This window comes from Rhamphochromis longiceps, linkage group LG17 (assembly GCF_057381845.1).
Source record: "Rhamphochromis longiceps isolate RC_006_pf linkage group LG17, R_longiceps_female_GT1.1, whole genome shotgun sequence".
Taxonomy (NCBI): Eukaryota; Metazoa; Chordata; class Actinopteri; order Cichliformes; family Cichlidae; genus Rhamphochromis; species Rhamphochromis longiceps.
Window position 1 is genome coordinate 7,866,239 of NC_140573.1, and position 25,696 is coordinate 7,891,934.

General features: G+C 41.6%; 1 protein-coding gene across 2 annotated transcripts in view; it reads left to right on the plus strand.

Moving 5' to 3' along the window:
- Positions 1–25,696, plus strand: part of LOC146649245 (inactive tyrosine-protein kinase transmembrane receptor ROR1-like) — a 146,001-nt gene that overhangs the window by 13,908 nt on the left and 106,397 nt on the right. The window lies entirely within an intron of this gene.

Here is a 25,696-nt window from a genome sequence, read left to right on the forward strand (position 1 = left end):
TGAATTTATTGTAAGCTTGTAAACGTGTTTCGGAAGTCCTAGGACTCTGGTTGATTGTCAAATACCATCACTCAGTGTGCAAAAAAATGTCTCCAGAAATTTGCAAAGACTCCTCCCTTTAAATGCGACAGTTAGTCATTCAGATTTTTTTAAAAGGCTTTCCTGGCTCAAGTCTTATAAAACTAGAAGAAAAACAGTAGTTAAAGAGTTTCCAAGACAATAGACGAAAGGTGTTTTACTGCCGGCAGATAGCAGCCCGCGTGTTTTTTAACCCTGTGCTTGCACAGTAATGCAGCCTTTGCGTGATTGGTGGTATGCCTTTGCAAACGTGCACACCCCCTGTCCCAGTGTTGGTGGTCTTGGAAAGCCACCAAGATCACCCGGCTGCTCTGTAATGTGAAAGCAATTAGCAGCCAGCGGTTTTACACAGTGCCGATATGCGTGGAATAACAAAAGGGGAATGTAGGTCACCACTGAGCCACAGGTACTCAGTGTGGACCCATGAGTATGCACGTCAAACTACAGTGGCCTGTTGGTCAGTAACAATTAGGAACTGCTTGGTAAGTTAAGAGGTCACGTATGTAAATAAATCGATAGGTGTTATACTTCAGTGCACGTGCATGAGGATGCATGACGACGGATTCTCGTAGGAATTCATAGTGAGAATTCCTGCCGTCAGTGGGTTTATAACGAGTTAAAAGCCAGATTTCTTCAGCTCCCTGCAGACCCCTTTGATGTCTTCACCCTCGGTTTCCTTCATCTGACATTTCTTTTAATGAGACGAAGATTCTCGCGATAGAGATCTGCCGCTAACTTTAGTTAGAAATACAGTAAATCTGTGCCACACACATTTACTTTGGGTTAGACTGAGGCCTGTTTCTCTGTCAGATTTTCCCTTTTTTTTGGTGTGTGTGTGTAACTGCATGTCTCTATGGTGTGTGCGAGCAGGGTGCATGCCCTCTGTCACATCTGGAAGCTTGTGGTTTTTTTCATGAACTGCTAAATGAGGAGAAAAATACTCCCAGCTGCCCTCAGGAAAGCTCACCTGGTGTTGGTGTCCTTGTTTACTCTCTCACACTTTGTTTTTCCCATCGCTCCATGCAAAACATGCACGTAGATATGGATACATTATTAAAAGCGCTTTGAGTAGTTTGCCTTCTCTTCCTCTCTTTCTTTTACAGAAACTATCTGAATATGCCTTCTCTTCTTGTGTGTGTTTGTGTGTATGTGGGGGGGGGGGGGGGGGGGGGTTCTAGCCCACTTCAAGGGGGTTGGAGATTGGGTTGGGGTACAAGCATGAAACATGAATATGCTTTTTACATAAGATATTCTGTACATGGCGTCCCAGCATAACCCGAGTAATCAGATTAAGACGAGAACAGTTTGACTGGGTTACATGCGTAGTGGGAGCGACCACAGCACATCGCATGGTAAAGTCATTTTCACTGCAGCCTCCGCAGGGAGAGGAGGCCAGGAGAAGCATCCACCCCTCCCGCCCTTTACCTCAAACACCACCAGTCCACCACCCCCACACCCCAGCCGGCATACTTCGGCTATCAGAAGGGAGCGGAGCTGGGAGATATCAGCCTCGAGAGCTAAAAAGCAGCTTTTGTCTCGAGCGACCCACCGAAGACCTCTGCCTGCCCGCTCTATCAGCAAATCATAAACTATACCTCGCGACTAGAAACACAGGCGAGCACGTGAAGGGAGGGGAAAAAAATCGGCAAGATCAAAGACCTGAAATGAAAAGTAGAAATACTTACTCTAGCTTTAGCTGTCATATAAATCTGCACACATTTTACATTGTGGATTAATGGTGCATTGACTGACGAGACGAGTGATTACAGTAACGGATGTAGCAGCTATGCACGTGTGGTACACGCTGGGAAAGAAAGTTGTTAGCACCGCTCACATTAGCCACACAGTTAGTTGCTCTAAATATCCATTTCCTTTTAACTGAATGATAATAAGTAGCACCCAGACATGCTTAGACTTCACTTCCTCCATAGATCTTTTTGGACACTACTTGTAGCCACAAAAACATCAGTCTTCAGAGCTTCTTCTTCAGCGGCCAAGCCTTTCTTGCTAGCTACGTTATTTTTACCTAGCTTAGCTGTCTCTTTGACCACTAGAGAAGTGCCATCACCTCAGTGGAGCATCTTGGTATAAGTTTAATTGAAAGTGGAACTTCTTAAATTCACAGTGCATACTCTTCCTGACTGTCATACTCATTCTTTGTTCTTTTTCTTCCTTTTTAGGGGGGAGGGTTAATTGTATTTGATCTGTCCACTTGTTTTCATCATCTCACTGCTCTTTTTTTTTCTATTTACCACAACTGTCGTGTTTTCCCTTCACCCCTCTTTCTCTTACCCAGGCAGGGAGCTCAGTCGTTCTAAGCACAGTGTCTATCAAAGCGAGGCTCACAGCTGAGATTTAGTGGGATTACTGCCTTTCACTCTTAGCCCGTCATTTCAGGATTTTCAGGTTTCACACTAGTTAGACTTTGGGTAAACAAGGACACAAAGTTGCAGCAGACAAATTACAGCTACACCAAGAGGTAGACAGGATTTGGACAACAATGTAATCCCACGAGCTCCTTGTATATACAGCGCATAAACCGACATCTTGCTTACAGTATGCAATTCTTATTTACAGTCATCGCATTTAATATTTCAGATTTAAAGGCTTTATTCGCACTGTTTGCAAAAAGCTGCGTGAAGAGCTGCTCTCGACTTTGATATAAATGTCACAGCTGTTACCGAAAGGCTTCTGCAAGTGTTCTGCTTTAAATATGTTTTTGAGCCGCCTGGTTGGAGTTTGAAGTCAATTATAGTAGCAGCCATGCCCTTCAAGTGTACCCATGAACAGCACTTGCAAGCCCTCGGAGAGCTCTTCATTAAGTGACCCTGAACCCTGATGCTTCAGTACAGTCGGAGAAATCAAAAGGGGAAGGATCTGTAAAGTAACTCATGCAAATTAGTACACTTCCTCAAAAATCAGACTCAGCCTAGTCCCAAAGGTGCCGCCGGACCTCCAAGAATGCAGTCAGACCTGCTGTCAGACTAGGTTTCCATTAAAAATAAACAGTCTGCTTTTTTGTTTTGTTTTTTTTAAATTCCAGTCAATTTTCAATTCTCATGATCTCTGTTGGACACAGAAATTTCCATTTGACTTATCGTATAGTTGTTTTTGATATGTTATATTCTTTAGATGTACTAAAATTTTTGAAAAATGCCATATTGTGTTGCTCTTTCAGTGAGCTGACCACGTTTATCTGCTGTATTTTCATGTGAAAATGTCTTGATCTGACTTGACTTGGCGTCTCTATTTCCAACATTTATTTACGGCTCTCCCGGCTCCCACTAAATCTTGTCTGCACAGCTGCGATTTTTGTCTGCATTAGTTTAATGTGAGGTTCACAGGACATTAAAATGCTGCTGGACCGTCAGGCAGGCAGTGACGCATTCAAACAGCAAAGCATCTTCTTGTTTCTGAATAAAGCACCTTTGGGATACCTACTGTATAACACACTCTTTAAGCTTAGTGACCCCTGCAGCTCGTGTCATGTCTGCCTCGTGTGTTATTGGAGTAACGATGATGTGTCCAGGCTAGGTCAGCAAGCTAAAAACAAAAAACAAACAAGACGATTATTGGTAATCATTTAAAACCTGGATTGTTTTATCTGTTGTTGACCATAACCTTCACTGATGCCCACCAGATTAGGGACGGATGGCTGTTGAGAGGTGGTTAATTGAAGAGCTAAAGAGAGGAAAGGACCGAGTGAATGAAGGAGGGACACTGGGCAAACAAGAGAGTGAAAGAGAGAAGGGCAGATCTTTTATGAGGCATGGAAAACGGGGTGAAAGGAGGAGAGAGGGGGAGTTGATGCCTGTGGTGGGTCTGAATAGAAGGACCCCGTGTTCTCTTTAATGTTAAATGAATAACTCCTGACCTGACACAGGCTTTTAATTGGTGTAACCACCAGTTGGGATGGAGTGCCGGGTTGGTTGCATCGTGGGAAAGTGAGAAAATGTGCACATTCTGTCGTGGTGGTGTAAAGTGCTCTTGAACGTGTGTTTATAGTATGGTGTTGAAATTTTAGCCGCTTTAGATGTTTAGCCCAACATAATTCAAGTAAGGCCAGTGTAATTAAAAGTATATATACTTCTTAATGGTGATCGGGGTAGAATAAATGATTGCAATTGTTAAGGTCTTAGTGCAGAGAGTCTGAAATCTGAATTGGTATGCTCCAATGTACACTCACTGGACACTTCAATAGGTACGTAGTACTAGTGCTGGATTCAATGACCTTTGACCTTCTGTGCCCTATTGCTCCATGGCATAGATTCAGAAAGTTACTGGAAACTTTCCTCAGAGATTTTGGAAAGAGACTGCATGATGCTATTATTGACGTGATAGCATGATGCAGTTACTGCAGAGGTGTCGACCATCATGTACCTAGAGGTGCTTCACTGGATTGACTGTGGAGACAAACTCAGTGTTATATTCAGCAGAAAATCGAGACTCCAATCTTCTGTTGGCATTTAGTGTGGTCAAGATAGGATGTGTTTTATGTTCAGAGATGCTCTTCTGCGTATTTTGTTTGCAACAAGTGGTTATTTGAGTTGCCTTCCAGTAAGCTTGAAACGATGTGGCCATTCTCCTCTGACCTCTGCCATCATCAAGGTATTTTCACCCAGAGAACTGCCACTCACTCGATATTTTCTCCTTTTTGGAGCATCCTCTGTAAACCCTAGAGGTGGTTGCGTGGGAGAATGTCAGCAGATCAGCAGTTTACGAAATATTTAGACAGCCCTTCAATTACCATAGCCATGCCACACTCAAAGTCACTTGAATCACCTCTCTTCCCAGTTCTGATGCTCTGTTTGAACTTCACCAGATCGACTTGACCAAGTCAACATTGGGCAATTAGATATTTGCTTAAGGAGCAATTGAACAGGTGTACCTAACACAGTTTCCAATGAGTGTAGAATATATAAGAATATAATTCCCTACTTCGCAACCAACATAGCATCAATTGCCCTGATTCTGCTAATCAGCTCCTCAGGAAAAGGCCCTCGCACTTTTTTTCCACAGCTAATTTATTGTAAATGCAAAAAGGTTGCATACAATCAGTCTGTGCTAAATGAAGCGCCACTGGGATAAAAACACACAGACTTGTGAACCAGAAGAACGAGCATAAAGCTAGAAAAATACATGTGAAAGTAACAGACTTCCTTTCACTGTACAACAGTATATTCAAGTCAGTGTTAATATCAATACTGCTTTCTAGAGCTTTAAGAAATCTCTGCTTACTAGCTGAATGCATGGCCGGCTAAGTCCCCCTGCCTTGCTGTGAGGGACCTCCCATGTTTGGGAAAAGAAGGAGCCTTTGGCCTGTGAGCCCGTAGGATGCCCTGCGCATGAATGACGGGGAAGAAGGGGGTGCCCGGGTAGGTGGAAAGGAGATGGCTGAAAGAGGCAGCTCAAGCAGAAAGAGAGGGAAAGGGGTTAAGTGGAGGCAGGTGTTCAGTGACAAACCTTACAACCCCCACCTCTTCTTTCTTTTGCCCCAGCTCACTCCTCCAACAGTGGTCCACTGAGAGTTCAGAAAACTAGCCCAAGAACAGACACTTGTTAGTCACTTCCCCCTCTCTCTCTCTCTCTCTTTTACCTTCTTTTGTTTGCCCTTATCCAACCACCTTATCCTTCTGATCTAATCTTTTCCACCAAATTGCACCCTTCTCCTTTTATCCCATGTTTCTTTCCGTGCTCCCCTGTGTGCTTTTTGCCCATTGCTCCAGGACCACCTGGCTCTGTGGTTTGAAATCGCATAAAACTCCTGTTTCTTTAAGGAGATAGACAGCTTTCCCACTGCTCCGCACTGCCCAACCCAGCTGGTAAATTAATTTAGATTGGATCATGCTCTTTCTCATCATGTTCCAGAAGTTATTAAAATCCAGCTCAGGATTTGAGCAGAATAGTACACAAATCCCGTTTTGATTGCTGGAAAAACAGGGAGTGCATGATTGATGTCATTTTGTAATTTTGTTAAATGGAATTAAATCAGTCTGCGATTATACATTTTTCCCATTTTGAGTGTAATGCAGTCAGCATCCCTTCCAGTGGCTTTCAGGTTTTTTGGCATGGCGCTATCACAGTTTCTTGGATTGGTTGTGCCATTTCCTTGGAGTGCTTCATGATTAAGGTGACCCGTTTTCTGGTTTTTCCGAGAGTGGCCTCGCTTCACCTGTCACACACAATACTTCAGACTTCAGTGACTGGATTTAGAGGAAACAGTGTATGAATGATGTGTGTTGCTTTCAAAGGGGTTGGCAAAAGGTTTTACGTTTACTCAAATCAGATAATACCTCTGCCATTACCTGTTGGAAACCTAAATTATGCATAATTCTATCATGTGGAATTCAGTATTATAATAATTTATTCCCCTACTCATAAGATCTTAAAAGCTTGTGTGGAGGTTTCTAACAACAAAGTACTGTACTAAGGTGACATATAAAGTCAGCACAGACGATCCAGGAGGGAGTTTTAATAGCAGAAGCCACCCATTTGACCCCTTTAAAGCATGACTCACAGTGCCTCCATTGTGTGTATATTGTGCAGGCGTATTTAGTGGAACTGGAACGCCTAGAAGTTGTGTGCATCTTTTTGTTCATGTTAAAACATAATGTGCATGTCTGTCAGTGCAGACAGAAGGATGATGTTTTATTCTTTAATAAACGGTTGGCTCTTATCCCACGCTGAGTGATTCTTATTGTTGTGGCCTTGAGCAAATTCAGACAGGAGTCAGATTCGGTAAAACATCTGGAAGAAAAAACCTGCTGCTGCTTTTATTTTTTCTCTTTGGTCTGAATGTGTGAATCAGTACGATCATCATCCATGCACATCCATGCACACACTCTCACACTTCACCTCCCACAATGAATGACTTGAGGATGAGTCGCATTTCTGGATCTCGTTCTCTCACTTTCTCTTATAACCTCCAAGCCATGATGGTACGCATTCATTTTACTTCACCCTGGTTTTGCTGGAGGATTCTTCCTGTTAACGGGTAGTTTTTCCTTCCCACTGTCGCCAAGTGCTTGCTCACATGGGGTCATCTGATTGTTGCGCTTCTTCCTATATTATTGCAATGTAGTTTAAAGCATTGAGGTGACTGTTGTTGTGATTTGGAGCTGTATAAATTAAAATGAATTAAATCTTATGAGACATCAACTGATGTTTCTGTTCAGATGCTTTTCAGTCCAATGCTTTTCCTTTAAGAATGTGCTCAAGCAACAACCACTTAGAGAAACGCATGTCAAGTGAATGAGTGGTTTCTTAATGATCCAGGCCTTTCAGAGGCTCCAGTGCCCTCCACAAGTGAGCACTACTGATAGAGGCAAATGGATAAGAGGCAGCCTCAGAATAGAAGCGACCACAACAATTCACTGTTCTTTTTTTAAGTCTTTAATCAGTACCAGTGTAGAGTTTCCCATAGTCAGCAAGGTCTGTCTGCTGCAAGCGTGTGCTGTTGTTGTGTTAATGTGCTGACGCTGTAAAGCTATATCTGATAAGTGGTTTAAAGCCGTGATTACCAGCTGATTTAATATTGATTACTCTATTACCGTGTGATAATTATCTGAGAGATATAGAGCTTCCTATCATGCTGTGAAGTTTCGCAGGGCTTTCTTTCTATCTCTGTTTCTCACACACACACAGTCAAGACAAAATGTCTATCTACTCTAACACAAATCAGACTGCGATAACAAGGTCGCCACTTTATGGCTGCCGCATTACCTTAACTGGTGTCCATTTACGATAAAGAGCCAGTCCTTATCGGTACGTTATCACCCACAGGAAGAGAGGCAATGCCAGACGGCAGCAGAGAGAGAGGAAAGGGGAGGCTGCAAATTCCTGTACACATTACAAGCAGCTACCTCGGATTCAGTTAGATATTTCATTGTTTGATCATCACTCATCACTAATAAAGGCCCGAGTTATCCAAAATGTTTGAATTGACTTTGGCTTGAGACCCCTATATTTGCCCAGAGCCCAGGGTGTATGTTGGACTGCACAACCAAAGTAATATATCTAATCACTGTTTAGCATTAAAGTTTATTAAAATAAGACTTTTATATTACATTGTTAGGCTTTTACTTGTGTGTGGCAAATTTCCCATGTTTAAAACCGAAATAGTGAACGCCTCATGAGTCGTAATTCATATTTCTTTTCTTTATTTTTTGTGATTGGAAACAAAATATATGCCTAAGAAATAATAATGGCTTGTTGACAGTAACGAGAGACAAAGGAGACATAGACACCAGGAGTGAGTTTTCATTCAACAAACAGACGTCATGTATTTACTATCATAAGCCTGATGAGGGTTTTTTGGCCTGACTGGTGTATCTTTTGTGCATGTCTTTGTGATCCTGAATGCGATGCACTTGTGCAAATGTGTAACTTCAAGCATGTGAACATGCTTGTGTAAGTAATGGTGTTTTTATTTTTGTACATTTGTGTCAATTTGACCCCGTGGTCTCGTGGGCCGGCTGCTAAGCCATACAATAATAATAGTCAAAAGGATCTGGGAGCTAAGGGAAGCAAGCGAGAGAGGGGGGGGGGAGTCGTGAGGAGACGTGAGGATGAACGCTCGTACCCGAGATGATTCAGATACAGAGTCTGAAGGGAGAGAAAGCTGAGCAGGAGGGCAGGAGGTTACTGGATTGCTCCAGTCTGTTCCAGAAATGACTTTTCCATGACTCCAGGTATGTGATCCCGGCTGAGCCCAGGGATATCCTCTGTTTATGCTCAGGCAAAGACCCGTAGATTTGGCGTCCTGGTATTCACCTGATTAAAATGACCTTTTTGTGTAAACTAAGCTAGCGGCTTGAGAGCAGTGCTCACACACACACACACACACATGGGACCTTTTGGGACCTGGACATCATATGAAAAATCCCATCTGTGTAATTAACAAACACACTGAGGGCACTGTGTTCTCACTGATTCACTCATTATAGAAATTAAAAGGGCAGACATGAGTATTGCTAATAAAACTAGTGAGCTAACTAACAATAAAACATGTCTACTTTTGTATGTATACTAACAGTGCACCAGGCTTATCTTTATCAGCAGTATAGAGGTTTGTGTGTTTTCCAGAGCACGTAATAACACGTTTCCTGTTGCCTTCACAGGATGTTTATCTTTCTATCTTTTCTCATCGTGACCATCTTTATGCAAACTGGTTTTTTGTTACTCTGTCCCATTCTCGACTTAAGATTTGGCACAAACATTCGGAGAGACTCAAGGATGAATGGGTTTTGGGGGCCACATAGACAAAGTTACTGTGATCTCACTTCTGTGCCATTTTATGAATGTAATACTATGTGTGCCTAGATGGAATTCTGCCACAAATTCAAGGATGAACTCATTCAAATTGAATCTAAGGGTTCAGTTACACAGGCCAAGGGACTGGTCAGCAACCGCTTCGTATTGGTTGAAGTCTTGTCAGACTTGGTGTAGATGCTTGCAAACTACTGGCTGAGTGGTAGAAAAAGTGTGACACAAACCAGAGATGGGGACGGTTTGCCTTCAAAGTAAAAGCACTGAAGATAACACATTGCAAAAGGTTCAGCTTTTACTTTGAAAGCAAACGTTCCAGTTGGTGTCGCACTTGTCACCATTTCACTACTGGTCAGAGAGTAGTTGGCGGTTGTTTGCAGACAAGTTGCCATCTTTCAATTTATGGTCAACCACAGCAATATTATAATAAAAAAACAACAACACATTTTCAGGTTTGAAAAGGCGTGTCATTCAAACTGCAGCTTGCCTCGCTGGCATTCAACCACGAGGCAGTAACTCTAGTTTCCTTTCTCCTGCTGTCCTTGTCTGTTTTATGTGTTAAGGTCAAGTATCTTGCATGCACTGATTTCAACCTGGATCAGAATATAAAACCAAAACCCAACATGTGCTTTTCAGGTTTGTGTGTGAGTATCTTATGGTTGGTAAATCATTGCTGACAGCTGTCATATTGTTATAATGCAGCTTCTTCCTTGAAAGCAGCCGGTTCTTAAACCCCTGGTCTCCCCATATTCCCTGCGCAGCAATAAATCCTGCCTCATCTGAACCTCGCTAGTTGTGTCTAGGTAGCATCTGCTGGTTGCTTGACACCTGTATCTGTACAGGCAATATACAGGTATAAAAGGTTTGTGTGCTAAGGTCAAGCAGCTTAGATGCACTGACCTTAACACTGGCAAATCATTAATACTCATTTTTTATTTATTTTTTATTTTACTTTTAAAACTAGTTGACCGATTTGCGCATAGCGTGAATCTTTGTGTTCGATTGAACTGTGTACAACAACCAGCAAATAGAATGAAAGTGAAGAAAAGCTGGGTTACAGCAGTCTAACCATTCAAAAATCTGGAAAATATCACCGTATTATGCATGTAGAAAACCAGATACCCCTGAAATAAAGTTTTCTTGGGTCTCAGCTCTCAGCCTCGGACTTACAAAGACCTCAAATATTACACAGTTTGGCTAGCTTAGACAGCCTCTTTGCCAAGGTGAAAGGGAAAACATTTGATGGCTTCATTGCAGCTAAAATGCAGAAAGGTCTAAATCTACGATGAAAATAATGGGAAGTAAAATGATATCTTCTGGCAGCTCACTGAGCAGGGTATGTTTTTTAGAGGCCATCAGTGTTTATTTCCTAGGTCAGATAAGATTGTCAGGAGGGAATGTTGTTGGACTATGAAACCAGCTTTTATTGCGTATTAATATTGTTGCATGCAGATGCTGTAGTTTTATTAAAAACCACAGAGCTCCTCTGGTTGGTGGCTATCGAAGATAGCAGTGGGTTGAAGCTTTGCAAAAGAAGCACCATGTTACCTACGTTTTGATTCTCAAACACAGAAATTGGAGTAATAGGATTAACACATGTCTGCAACAATATGCTGACCTTTCCTGGAGGGGTGCAGCAGTGCAGAGCACAGCTACGCCCTGTTTCTGACTGCGTATCCGTTATCTCAACACCTCCCACCCCCACCCCCATACAAAACATCACACCAGGTAGTCGACGAGTGCATAACTGACCCCAGATCAAAGTCACTGCAAGGCCACCCCCAACCTCGAGTCAGAAGTGAAGAGGAGTTCAACACTGTAGGCACGACCCTGTCTAAATGTTAGTGTACAGTATATTTTTGTTTGTAGACCTATCCAACACTTTGACCTGTGGTTCCTTACGGAATCACTTTACCCTTTAATACTTGTATTACATTGATGTAAAACTGGTTGCCATTTTCAGAGGGGGGAGAAAAAAAGTGAAAGCTGTTGCCAGTATATTGGTTTTCTTGGTAAGGCGCAGGGCTGCAGAGGACACTGGGAGGAGTGGGAATGTCAAGACAAAGGCTGCCAGTGGGGAAGGAATGCCGGTGTCCTGCTGAGCTAATCCTAGCTCGAAGAAAGAAGAAAATGTGGAAAGCGAGGGAGAGAGAGAGGGAGGAGATGAAAAGATGGCAAAGGAAGGTCCCAGGGTTTTTCTTTGGGAGGCAGAAATGGAAAAGGATCGCTTGAGAAAAGAGAGAAAAAAATCCTCTTCCCATTCACCAGTTTCATTCTAACTTTCACCTGCTTTCTCTCCATTGCTCCGGGGTGTTCTCTTTACCGCTGGTGGTCCAACTGGTCTCTGTTCAGTTATCGAGGCATTTGGAGTTAATGAGACAGCTGTACTATTTTAGAGGTGAAGTCCTTTAGATCAGCTCTGCTCAGTCTCCATGGCCCAGCGCTCACTGGTCCTTTTAGTCCTGAGGGGAGTGAGTAATGCCACTCTCACCCTCAAGGGCCATTTATATAGAAACAAACGCCTACCTTGGCCTGCTTTTGTTTATGGCCACTTGGATGATTTTTAGATTAGATCAGACCTCTTTAGTCATTAAATCAATAAAGGCTCCCTGTGCGTATTTAGTGAAGTGTGCTCAGAATTCCACATACTGTCCAGATCTCAGAGGCATTTACGCAAAATGTCTGTCCTTCTCTGGAAATCTTTGCCCATTTTTCTTGCATGTGGGCACAGAAATATTTTCTGAACTCATTTGTAGTAAGTTATACTGCTGACACAGTAAAGGCGCGCAAGCAAGTTATGTTTTCAATCTGAGCATGAGAAGAGACAGTCTGAGCCTTTTGATTTAAAGCAGATCTTCAAAGCCTCTGTATGAATGTTGGCAAAGACTGCAGCATCAGATTGACCCCCCAGATAGGAACCAGACCACGAGAGCTTAGGGAACATGGACTAAGACTTAAAATGACCTAGAAAAATCAATGGCATGCCAACACTGGGACAAAGATGCTGGTGGTAAGTCTGATTGGACGTCAGAAGACGTGCAATTTACTTTGCATTTCAGCCTTGCATATGTCTAAAACCAGTACAATCTTACAGAAACCATGAATGATGACGACGTCATGACACATATGCCCAGTCCACTTCTTAGGAGAAGCCAACATGCTGCCTCGGTGGCTGAATACAAACCATTTCCTGTCCTACTTCCTGCACCAGGCCTCCTGGTTTTGTCCTGTCTGGTCCAAGCTTGAAGCAATTACAAGCGGCTCAGGGGAAATCACCTCCCTTTACTATGCGCTCTGGCTCATTTTTCACAAAGCCGCCAACTCCTTTAAAGTGTTGACAGAAACGTTAAACACAAAAGGCTCAGACAAGTAGTTTTGGGACAAAGGTGAGTTCATATCAGCGAAAAGACAAAACAAAATCAAGAAAAGTCTTCAAATGGTAAAAATGGGGAAAAGTTCTGTTTGGGATGAGGTAACATCTGTAAGACATATAGGCCTGTTTAAAGGGGAGATGTGTCAATTCCACCAACAATAATCCATTAATGATAACATGGTGTGTATGGCACATTCCCGTGGAAGAGCATTTTACAATTTAACATTTATCCCCCCCCCATTTAGCTCCCACTTTTGACTGCAAGACGAGATGTTTAAAAGGGGAAACTGAGAGGGGAAAGTAGAGAGATGTGATTCATGGACAGTTCAGTGTTTGTTGTGGTGACTGGTCCAGACGGGATTTCCACAGCGACTGCAAACTAAAGACAGGATTTTTATGAGCCCCACCACTTTTCACTCCTCACAGCCCATCTCACACAGAACAGAGGTCAGCATTTCCATGTCCCTGCTGCCTCTGCTTTACTTCTTCCTCTTTTGTATGCACCTTTTTTGATTTCTCCCACTCTTATTAGTTCCAGGCTTCTGTTTTGGCTAACATGTCTGTACCCAAATCCAGAACATCAGATTCCTGTCCCCACTTTAGTCCTGATGCTTGTTTGGGATAATGTACTTTTATTGCTTGCAGCTACTAAAAATAATAGAGAGAGAGAGTTTGGAGAGACCTTTGAGGGTGCCTTGGCCACAGCTCTAGATATAGTTTTTTGGGTTTTTTTTAAATCAATGAATTCTTTGGAGGAATTTGTTGTTAGTTTGGGAAAGGCTGGTGGGACATGGATTTCATTATACTTCCCCGCGTGAGCAGTCGTCCTCCACGAGAGAGGGCATTGTTCTGCTCTCTGCCCCCGGCTCAGAGCTCCTGCATGGGCAGACTTGTTAGAAAGACAGCCTCCTGTAGAGACGGCTGGACGAGGGTTATCAAAGGACAAAGAAGCCTTTTGGTGTGCTGACAGGCGGGCAGGTTGGACGCTGTGGTGTGTGCACGAGTGTGTGCGTGCATGTGTGTGTAATGTCTGGGTTTGTGCTTTGGCAAACAGGCCCTTCTCCTTTGTGGTTTAAAAGGTTTTTTTCACAGTAGTTGGGTGAGTTTGTGTATGAGACTGTTGATGGACAGTGGGCTGATTGGCACATGGGTGGGCGTTAGAATTGCTGCATGTGTCCAAGCGTCATAGTGGAGCACAAGTCAGATCCATGGTGTGATCAAGGTGACTGTAGGAAATGTTAAAGCAGACTTCTTTTTCCTCACTGGCAACCAGAATAAATTGTAAGAAAAACAAATCTAATCCAGTGTGTTGAAATGTTTACTGTAAGCTTTAACAGTCATCTAACTATTTCCTTTTTCCAGAGAGAACAAAAGGCCAGCTGCAGCTGTTGAACGTTATTGAATGTTAGTCTATTCTGAAAAAACAAAGAAAAGATGATTATGATACAAAGAGAATCCGTTTTTTCTTGAACTAGTGCACTCAGTATGAGACTGTGGGCGTGTGATGATAGCTTGGTTATCTACCAAGGAATTATTACAAAGGAATGCTTGACAAGGAATCATTGTCCTCATATATTTCCACATTCTAAAAAGATACTCAACCTTACCTTACATTAATTAGTCCAAAGACTAGTTCCAATCGGAGCCCATTGTTTTGCAGTTCTGTGTTCAGTAGGCCTGAAACTGCAGATTTAAGTCACATTACAAGAACTGAGCTGACATTTAGTAGTTTGTTTTTAATCAGTGGGTGTTAGGGCTGCCACAAACGATTATTTTGATAGTCGACTAGTCACCGATTATTTTTGCGATTAGTCAACTAATCAGATCATCATCCACTGGACGTAAAACTACAGCTTATATAACTATCATTAGCTTACAGCTTTAAGCTTTTAAGGTGCTAACTAAAAATAAAGACAAGATGATAGTTTATTCAATTTTAATGAAATTTGCAGATTGTTTCGGTAAAGTTTAATAAACTCCTTGCTATCTAAAATATAACAGGACACCGGGGTATATTCTCCAGCATCTCACACTTCTGATAATCAGCTGTCTGCTTGACGTTTATTCAGCTGTGTAAAAACTATAACTTTAATCTCAGCCAAACCGATTTACTCAGGAACAAATAAAATACTAAAAAAAAAAAAAAAAAAAAAAAAAAAAGCCAAACAACAACATTTTTAATTTATCTAAGTGACTCATATATATTTAACCTGAGTCGCGAAAGACGGCGGTGGGTTTGAAAACAATTTGCCGGGAGTCCGGTGTTCTCACGGCGCTAGTGACCTAGCCCCCGGCTAGCTATCGAGCTAGTGGGTAACAGACGTCTCCGAAAACTGAGCCGATATTTGAGGTTTACACAGCTACATTCTCGCCTGAAAATATGTTAAACGTTTATTTTGTGACCCAGAAAGAATAATAAGAGTAATATTAAAACTAACTAGCTGCCGCCATTGTTGGAAACTAAGCTGGGCCGCGCTATGAATTCTGGGACAAAGCTACTTCTTCTTCTTCGGGGTTTAACGGCAGCTGGAATCCTTGTACATGCAGTGCTGCCATCTTCTGTTTCAGTCCGTTATTACACTCTTAAATCCTGCTATTATTCCTGCGTCTTTTGCGATCTTACAAAGCTTCAAACGACACGTCGACTATTAAATCAGTCGTCGACGATTTTGATAGTCGACGTAATCGTGACTAGTCGACAAATCGTGGCAGCCCTAGTGGGTGTGCTTTTTGTGCCCTGTGGGCAGTTTTTGCCAGGCTTTTATGGGGAATTAAATGAAATTGCGTTACAGGTGCAAATTTTTGTGACCGTTAATTTTCCGGATGCATATGGCGTGTGCAAATGGACAGTGTAACATGGCATTTGCAGGGAGATGATGAAATTAAGATAACAAATATGAAAATCAAAAGATCTGAGATTTATAATGCAGATGTTAATAATCACCGTATATGTGACGATGTTTGTGCAATGTTTTGAAAAGATTGAACCACCCATTAAGGAGGAGATAGGGTACTTAGAGACATATATACATACACATTTTACAATCATTATAGGCAGAAGATTATATTAAGTGAAATGTCTCTTCTGCACAATGATGGCTGTAACTATTGATCCTCAAGCAGTGGGCAAAGTTATTTTTATTGCATCAACTGACGTTTTCCTCCATCATATCTTGTAGTTGGAATATGAAATGCTTTTCCATGATGCAAAACTTGCCTGTGAACGTTCCATGCTTTCCATTTTAAATGTACACCGACTGTCAGAAAGGCTGGCACTTGTACTAAATATTTGGATGAAAGAGTATGTGGCAGTAATGGGATTATATATGATAATCACGGGTCAAGCCCATGACGTGAATGGCACACTATGTGCCGTAATCTACAAAGCCTTCATTTGCCCCAGTGCTGTTTTATTAAACCATCTGTGCTTCCAGCAGTTGCAGCCTTCAATTCTGCATGCAGGGGCGCTTTGATGGATTTGGTATGTTATTGGAGGTGACACGGGGTGTTACACCTCTACCTCTCCCGCCACTGCATATATATGTTTGCGTGAGTGCTTATATATTTGTGTATTTAAAGGCCATGAGTTCTCGCTGCTATATTTAATGCTTGGTGCTGTGAAATGGAGCGAGGGGATGGTTTCTGTTTGCAAAGATCCAGCAGAAGTTTGTTGCCTTTCATTAAATAAATCTTACTTTTCTTATTACATATCTCTAATCCATCCTAATGTGCCACATTTTTAACATGTAAAGTAGTTTCCAATAGCAGCTTGGGGCTGCTGAGTTGTTTTTGCATCTGGTTAAAGGACTAATCGAAACTCCACTTATGCTAATTAAGAAATATAAATATTACAATCTGACAGTGTACAAGAAAACATCCACAGTACAATAAGAAAACACAAGACAACAAATAAATATGAAAGCACACAGCATTAAAAGCATTAAATAGACATCACTTGAAATGAGTCTTAAATACGTTGAAGGTAGTGCGTACTCTTATTATAGCTGGGAATATTATTCCAAATCTCACTCCTTTGAACCAATAACACTGTTATTTTTCATTGTTTAGCTCTAATTTCAATTAATTGCGGTGCTAAGATGTGGATGGCTGTGTAGCTGCTGCCCGGCTCCTCAGAAAGTATTTTCTTAGTAGTGGTATGAAAAAAAAAACCAAACTCAAAGCCAGCCACGAGTGTATTTGGAGGTTGCGGGCTTGGTTTAGAGTGCCGCATGTTTGCAGATGTTTAGTTCGAGGGTGAACGCCTGTCATGACGTGTGCTGAACTTAAAGTGGAGGTCCATGCACTGCATGTTTTTTTTTTCTAGCACTGAGAAAATAATAAACTGAATCCACAAAGGTGCGCGTTTAAAGTTCCAAACACATGCGTGCAAGGAACGTCCGCAACATGTAAAGAACAAGCAGGTTTGTCTTTTTCTTTGAACAGCAAAGAAAAAATAGTTTGATGGCTGCATCATATGATTTTTCTCGAGGGCCAACTGGTTTAGAGAAGTTTTGTTTTTCTCAAAGTAATTGGAGGGAGGAAGAGGACCACCCATAGTCTAGTCATACACTCTGTCTATCTTAAGGGGCCATGCAAAGGATTTTCTCTTCTGGCGCTAATGTACACACACACCTCCACTGTGGCATTAATTTAGGCAAGCATTCATGCCCCGAAAAGGCAGGCAGTGTATCCTGTGTATGCGGAAACACATGCAGCGTGTCTTTTCACACGTACACGACACGTTAAACCCAAATATGCTCACATATACAATATTATATAAGCACTTTGTTCCATGTTTGTCAACCATTCGACTGTTGATTCCTAGCGACTGCTTGGCTTACCCACTGTTGGCAGAGCAAGCACCAAGTACACGGTGCTGCAGCATGACCCTACATGCATGCATGCGGTTTCCAGTGCATATTAACCACTGAGCATTCAGCCATCACCAAAATTTCACTTGAATCTCACAAAAACACAGAGGGTGTTTTGTTTGAGGGTGTGCTGTGATGTCGTAATTATTTCACTGCTAGAAAAAAAAGGAGAAAAAAGAAAATGTTCTAATATCACAAAGCAGTGCTGCCAAATCAGGATTACCATTTTTTTCTCTTTGGATTTTGAATGGAGCTGTGCAGCTACTAAGTTTTTCCATCATTGATTAATCCACCCAGTATTTTCTCTATCATTTAATCGTGTGTGGCCTTTCCCCCCCATGTTCATTATAATTTAGTTGAGCTGGTTACTTTTTTGTATTTCAACACTCACCAAATAAAACAGATTTAACCCGCTAAGGCAGGGATGCATACATTTCTTCAGCTAGTGAGCTACTTTTAACATGACTCTGCCTACATAAAAAATGCTAATTATTCATATACACTGATTATACTTTATATATAGAATATATGTTGAAGTATACTGCATAACTGTCACGTAATCGGCTCATGCACCTTTTGTGATCTACCCATCATCACCAGGGTGCACTTTTAACTTAATTCAAACAAAGCTTCAGGTCACATAAGTGACATACCTTAACTAATTTTAAATAAATTTTGCACTTTCGTAGAATTACTTCATAAAAATGTGGAAAATTGACTGCCTTATACAAGATATATAAAAGGTTTTAATTAATTTTACTGCCATCCTGGCTTCCAGCTGCTCCCCAGTTGCCCTGTATCTCCAGTGGAAGAATGGAAAGGGCTTGTAGCGTTATTATCTCCCTTACACACATGAGCAAACATTTATTTGACCTCACAGTTAGTATCACAAAAACCCCAAATTAGCCACAATTAGGTTCCTGTGGAAGGAAAAGGAAAAAAAAAATCACCAGAGGGAAGAGCAGTGAAATTCAGCTTCTTCTGTCCGTACAGCTTTTGCACCACATCTGTAAACTGAGGTGCTTTGTACGTCTCCTATTCATCCATCATCGATGTCCTTCCTTCACTCGAATGTTCGGCTCTGCTTTGTTCTTTCTGTCTCCTCCTGTTTCCACGGTTATACTTATTAAAGATTTGTGTTTTAAGCAGTCAAGCGGAGCTGTCATATCATATGGGCACACAAACACGATACAGTAACATGTGGACTGCACATGAAGTCACAATACCTTATCATGTTTCCCCTTGCTTCCAAATAATCCCTCCTTCGGTCGGCCCTATCAACCAGTTGCCCTCCTCTTGATCCTCGTTCTAGGGCCCTTTGAGGGTGTTTTTCCAAACAGGCGTTATTGACATTGAAGCCCTAATCAAATGCAGGCATCTTTGGCTAACTTAAACCATGAGGGAAGGGATGGGGCGGGGGAGAAAAAGACTGGGGGGTTTGGCTTTGGCATTAAAAGGAATAAAAAGATTTTCAACACAAGCTGGTCAAGTGTATTCCAAATACATCGCTGTTTCCAATTGGAGAGGCGTCATGTTCGTGTTTCAGAAGGAAGTTATTCCCTCCATCAAGCTGAACATTTGTTGAGACCTGTGGGAGAGAACTGTCAAACTATCCCAGCGAAAAAGGGAAACAAAGGATTTTTCACATTACAGAAAACGGTGTTAATTTGCAGATGTTTCACACATGGCTAAATGAATTGCTCTTTTTCTCTCTCTCCCCTCTCCTTTTGTAATCAAAAGAAATAATTCACGTTGACAGCATGCGGTGACTTCAGTCCCTAGACTAAAGTTCGTTGTTCTTTTCTCTGTGGTTTTACTATTTTGGGAACTTCTTCAAAGTAGTGGAATAAGTCCATTTTAAACACCATTCAACATGTTGTATCAGCCTCATTAATCCTAATCTAGTATATAGTTGTGCTTTCTTTTGTTGTTTTTTTAAAGGTCGGATCCATTCCCTCAAATATTTTGATGATTTGTTTTCTGTATCGGTGATGATTTTATCGTACAGGTTGCTACAGGAACTTACAGAACTGTGCTTTGCATTTTTTTAAATAAAAGTATGACAGAGAAAAAGAATTATTGTACTCATAAATATACATAGTGTGTATTTTGTCTTTAGAAAAGAGTGTTACTCATACTGTTACTCCTCTTAAGACTTTCAAGTGGTTAAGAGTGGATGCCAATGGATGAATATTGCAAAAGTAATTATGGCTTGCCCACTGACGTGTATGTGGAGGGCCATTTAAGGACAGGTCAAGTCAGGTTTTATTGGGACTTTGGAAGAACGTGTGACTGTGTTACTCTCAGCAATGCAAACATGACATCTACCAGCATGTACCTGCATGTAGCTGATTACCAACCAAAGTTTCACTTTCTGCAATATATGTTTGGCATTATTCCCCATGAACACCCAGGAAGAAAATGGGCAACATTATTTCATGATATGCGCTTTAACATTGAAGGGTTAGAGCACATAACATATAACACAGAATAAAGCTTGGGCCTTTCAGAATAAGAGCGCAGTATTCCTGCCTTCTACACACATTACGTAAAGAAAAACAAAACAGTAGAGAATGTTTAACCCCAACTAAAACATAGCCTGCATGCAGTATTTTTCATAAACACTGCGTCATGTAATGTGTTACTAGCCTTCCTACTGTTCTGGCGTCAGAAAATGTGATAGTGGGTGTTGTGGCCTGAGGATTGACATTATGAAGAAACCCAGTCCTGTGACATTTTTTTTCTTAAAGTAGGCGACGCACCAATCTGCAGATTCAGTCTGAGCTCTCTCTGTTTTGCTTCGCATGGTCTCAGTTTATTGACATTTCTGTGCATGCCTCTCAGAGCGCAGTGTACTGCAAACACACTCTGCTGTTTTTCTTGGACTCTGGAATCTGGGACCTGCAGAGTGTCATTGCGGCCATGGTGAGAGACCAGGTGCATTGTGTCCCTGAGTATTGTTTGGGAGAGAGGTTGAGAGAGTATGCATTTGTCCGTGTGATTTCCCAGATACTCGGTCCTATCTCAGTTAGAAAGCATATCGGGGTCTCCCACTGGTGATACTTTCACTTGCTTGTTGGCCAGAGTGCTGTAGAAAAATAAGACCGGCATTAATTTATCACTGTAGCATTCTGTTTCATTTCACTCACAGCTTAGTCATGGAGACACCCTCATGCTCACATGGGGCCTACATGCTGTGCAGGGCCGAAGGTTCTGCAAGGCATTAGTCAGAGAAAAGTGTGTTTTTTGTTGTGTTTCATCAGATTTAGTGCGATGGAGAGTAACAGATTTGACACAGGAATGTGATAGAGATTAAAACATGGATTTGACCTCGGCATGCCCTCAAGCATCTTTTCCCCCTTAAACGTTAACCTTTGCAGGGGAAAGCAGCCTCGCTCACATAAAACTACACATGACCACTTTCACAAGCCACTTCAAAATTGCTCACATTCTCCAGGGATTGGTTGTTATGATTTGTGCTACATAAAGGCAGTAGTTTTAAAATAATGTGTGTGTTTCCTTTCCCATCCCATTGTTTTTGTTGCCCCCCAACATTTAGATTATCATTGCAAGGGTTTGTAATGCGAACGAATGTATGTTTTAGAAACCACACGTACACAAATTCCACATGGATACATTCACAAGCTGTGATTTGAAAGAAGAAGAAAAAAAACAACCCCTGTCCAAAAATGCATGTTCACTTTTCAGACTTTGGTAAGGAAAGTAATGAGTAATGTGAGTATGTTGTTTCTCTGCAGCGAGCTAAATGACAGGGTGGCAGCACAGGATGACAGCGGCCCATTTGATGGATGGGTTGTTAATGAGAGGAGTGCAGGATGCTGGGAAACAAACCTCTAATGCTATCCTCACATGAGAGAACAGAACTTTTGGAAATCTCTTCTGCCTGTGGGAACTACAGCTCGAAACAACGGCACAATTCAAAATTCATAAAGGACACAGAGCATTACGAGCCGAGAAACAGGAAAACAGACTTCAGTTGACTGCATTGTGCAATCTACTGAAGTCTAGTGGTGAAAATGTTCACACTTTACCTTTAAGATACTATTTTTTGTTTATTTATTTATTTTTTTCTATATCAAGTTAGTCAAACCGAGCAGTAAAATACAAATGCTAACCCTGGGTTGTGAATGGTTTTATCTTTGTTCAATGTTCTCTTTATTGTCTCTGAAATATCAAGCAAATGGAGGCGATTTACATCACTGATTGACATGTAACCTTTTATGGCTCAGTCACAGTAGCGTAAAAACAGGATGGCAGCCTATTTGCAACAAGAAAAAAAATCCGTCATTGCTCGGTGATTGCAGTGATTTTTTTTCCCGCCAGTTAGGACAATTTATCTGCAATCCGGGTCTTTCAATAGTGGACTTGCCAACTACTTGTATTCTGGTTATATTCCTATATCAAACTAGGTTGCCAAGTATCAAGTGTTATTTTGCAGTTAAACCATTGTCCTGCAGCAACTGCGTCACTATTTGTGAATTTGTGTTTCAGTTCCTTGGGGTTCTGGTTGGACTCTGAATGTAAGTAATGTACATTTCTGCGTATGTAGATACCAGCAGAGTTTTAATAGATGCTAGCAGATTTGCAATTTTCCCCAATTTATCCCAGTTAATTGCCGTCACAAACAGATTGCACGTAATTACCAACTTGACCCCATTCAGTCCCAAACTAATAGCAGGCAGCAACATCCTTGACACACCAAAGTCGCTTTGAAGAAGGCAACTGACTACAAGAACCGGTTCCCATGTGCAAAGTAAACAAATGCAAGTTCATTGCACTGGTTTTCCCAGTGTGACTGTAATATTTTTTTTTATTATTATACCTCTGTGGCAAGCCACAGTAGGGAAAGCTAATTACAGCTTAACTTCACACCAACCCACAAGATCCTGCTGGTATTTGTTTTTTAATTACTTTGTCACAGTAGTGTATGTTTTTAAGTTTTTAATCTCTTGATTTTTTTAAAGAAATAATTTAGTAAGAATATGGCATATCATGTCTATAGCAGTGTTTCTTGCACTTAAAGTGTCTAGTTTTTGTACAAATCCTATGAAACTCATCAGTGTCGCTTCTCTTTTCCCAACAAATTCAAACCACACAGGTGGGACTAACAATAATAACATTGAATAATGGCAGATGAGAAGACTGAAGATGTTTTTTTGCCACTTATCAACAACAAGAGCTTGAGAGAAGTGCTGAAAATCCAGATCATCCAGCATAAAACACAGCATCTGTTGACATGGATTGCTGCACAGTATAGAGCAGTTCTTCTAGTCAGAGGAGCTTGCAAAGAAAAGCGTCTGGACTTCTTTAAGTTGCTTGAAGATGTTTCACCTCTCATCCAAGAAGCTTCTTCAGTTCTAAGGTCAAATGGTGGAGAGTCCCAGATTTAAACCTAGTGGGAGTATCCCCCCACAGAGGGACAAAAGGACCCCCTGATGATCCTCTAATTGCCTGAGCCAAGGTGTGAAACTGGGTGTGGGTCCCAATCAGCCAGAGTTTCGGGTGAGTTCATTGTGAAACCTGGCCCCACCTTATCATGCGATTTCGTGAGGTCAGATGACCCAGGATGTGAGTGGGCATTAAGGCGTCTGGGGAGGGAACTCAAAACTGGATTATAGATGGCAGACAGTTGGTGTCGTAAACCCCCGCCTCTGTTCAAAGATGGTCGCTCACAGTGGACATAGATGGCTTCTTTCACTCCTCTTTCAAACCATCTGTCCTCTCTGTCCAAAATGTGAACATTGGCATCCTCGAAAGAGTGACCTTTATTCTTAAGATGCAGATGGACTGCTGAGTCTTGTCCTGTGGACAACAATGAGCTCACCCAAAACCCTGGCTGGGACTCCCCACCATTTGACCTTAGAACTGAAGAAGCTTCTCGGATGAGAGGTGAAACGTCTTCAAGCAACTTAAAGAAGTCCAGACGCTTTTCTTTGCAAGCTCCTTTGACTACGATGACCTGGATGACTGAGAACCTTCACAGACAACAGTTCTTCTAGTTTATTTTTCATCATAAAGACAAAGAAATTCTAAATAAATCTGGACATGTTAGTCTAATATGTTTTTAAATAAAGCCTCAAAAGTGGACCTCTTTGTCTTTATAAGCTCTCCCTCAACCCTTCACAAATGCAGGATTGTATTAAATGTTGTTGTTTGAAACTATGAGCTAGGGAGCCACATTTGGCCACAGGCCTACCTGTTTCGGGTCCCTTTCCTCCCATGACGCTTTCAGAAATATGCTTTCATGGTTCTGGATCGGAGGCAAGAGACTAAGTGTCTCCTCTTGGTCTTGAACTGAAAAAAAATTTAATAGCCCTCATATTACAGGATAAAAACTACTTTAGCATGGTGAGAACCTGGCAGGAACTCAACACCACTAATCATATTTCGATAGAAGTGCTTATTCACTCTATTATGTTTAAGAACTCTAACTTCTTAAGTTCTGTATTGAAAGATTTATCAGTAAAATAAATTGCTGTGTGTGAAGTTTAGTTATAGATTCATAGAGTTTATTTGTACTGCCTTTTTCTTTTAATATTAAAAAAATCAATAAATAATTGGTTCAAGAAAAAAACCTCTTGTGAGTCATATTGTGTCAGTGATCTTATAATTGTGCAGATACCAGTTTCAGCACAGGCCATCTATCCACTATTGCTGGAGTTAAAAGCTACTGTTACCCTGTCTATCCTTGCATGTCTCTTACTGAATGCAACCACGGGGCCCCCTTGGGTGCTCTTACAGTCCACTAATTCACCCCTCCTCTCACTTTTCCAGTTCCTCAATAAATAGTTCGAAAAGACCATTGGCAAAGGTTTCTGGACCGAGCTGCTCTCGCTGTGTAATATAAAATCGTAAAATGTAGCGCTGTGATAAGTTTTGCCCTTTGTGCAGTGGAAAAAAATACAGTCCTAAGATCCAGTTTCAATGCTCTTAATCGGTTCCATATCTGTTTTTATGGTATTTGCTCAACGTGGCACAAAACAGCACATATGTTGAACACAGAGCAAAGGAAGGGAAAGGCTGTCGGAGGTCGGGACAGTCGGCTGTATGTTTTCATGGTGTTTGCGGCGGTAGCGTTGACAGGGGTGTCATCTGTCCTCCCACCCTTCGGCGGCCTCCTCGCTGTTGGACACAGATGCCCTTGTTGTCCAACAGAAGCCCCATAAGAAGCTCTTAACCGCTGTCTGTCAGCGATAATGTCCATTAAAAACAAATCCAAATTGTTAGTGTGCCACAGAAATGGCCCGTGTTGATTAGGGTTGGGCACTTGATCGATCATTTTCTGGAAGGACTTCATGGAAGGAGGCTGTAGCAAAAGATCAATCAGTAATTTAGGACGTAGTTGATTAATTTAATTGCAAATTTAAAACACATTTAAAGTTAAACCTGTTTGATACTTCTTTTAAACCACGGGACATCAGGCATTCCTTTGATTACAAGTGGCATCTTACCTGCCATGTGACATGTCCAGTGATAGATTATTAAGGGAACAGGACAGACACACATTAACAGACAGCTAAAGTAGGAGCACGGCAAAAGGAGGATATTTGTTTTCTCATTTTGTGGCCTGGACCTTGTATTTGCATTCCTCTACACTCCACAAAGTGTTCATTCATGCTTGCTGTCCCTCTCTGTGCTGCAATGTTACCTTCCTACACCGCTACCTTCCTTTAAGCCCCACAACACCTAAACCGCCAGGCCCAAAGGCAATTGGCTTTTTAAGTTATCCGCTTGTATTCTGCAGGATTAGATTATGAGAATTTCCTGTCTTAAATCACTGGAGACACATGAATTTTTGAGTGTTTTTTTTTTTTTTTATATGCCAAGGTATAAAGAAACAGACTCTGGACAGGGATGATATTCAAAATGCTCTACAATAACCAATGATTCATCTTTCACATTTCTTTTCTTACACCAACTTCGCTGACCAACATCTCTTTCCCTCCTTCCCGGCTGATGGTGTACATAACAGCTGTCATTAATGAGTCTAAATCGGGCATGGGTTGGTCCTTCTCTACAACTGCCTGTTGGCAGGGAGAGTGACAGTAAGAGTATCTAGTTAGCATGTCAGACTTAAAGTGCTGAA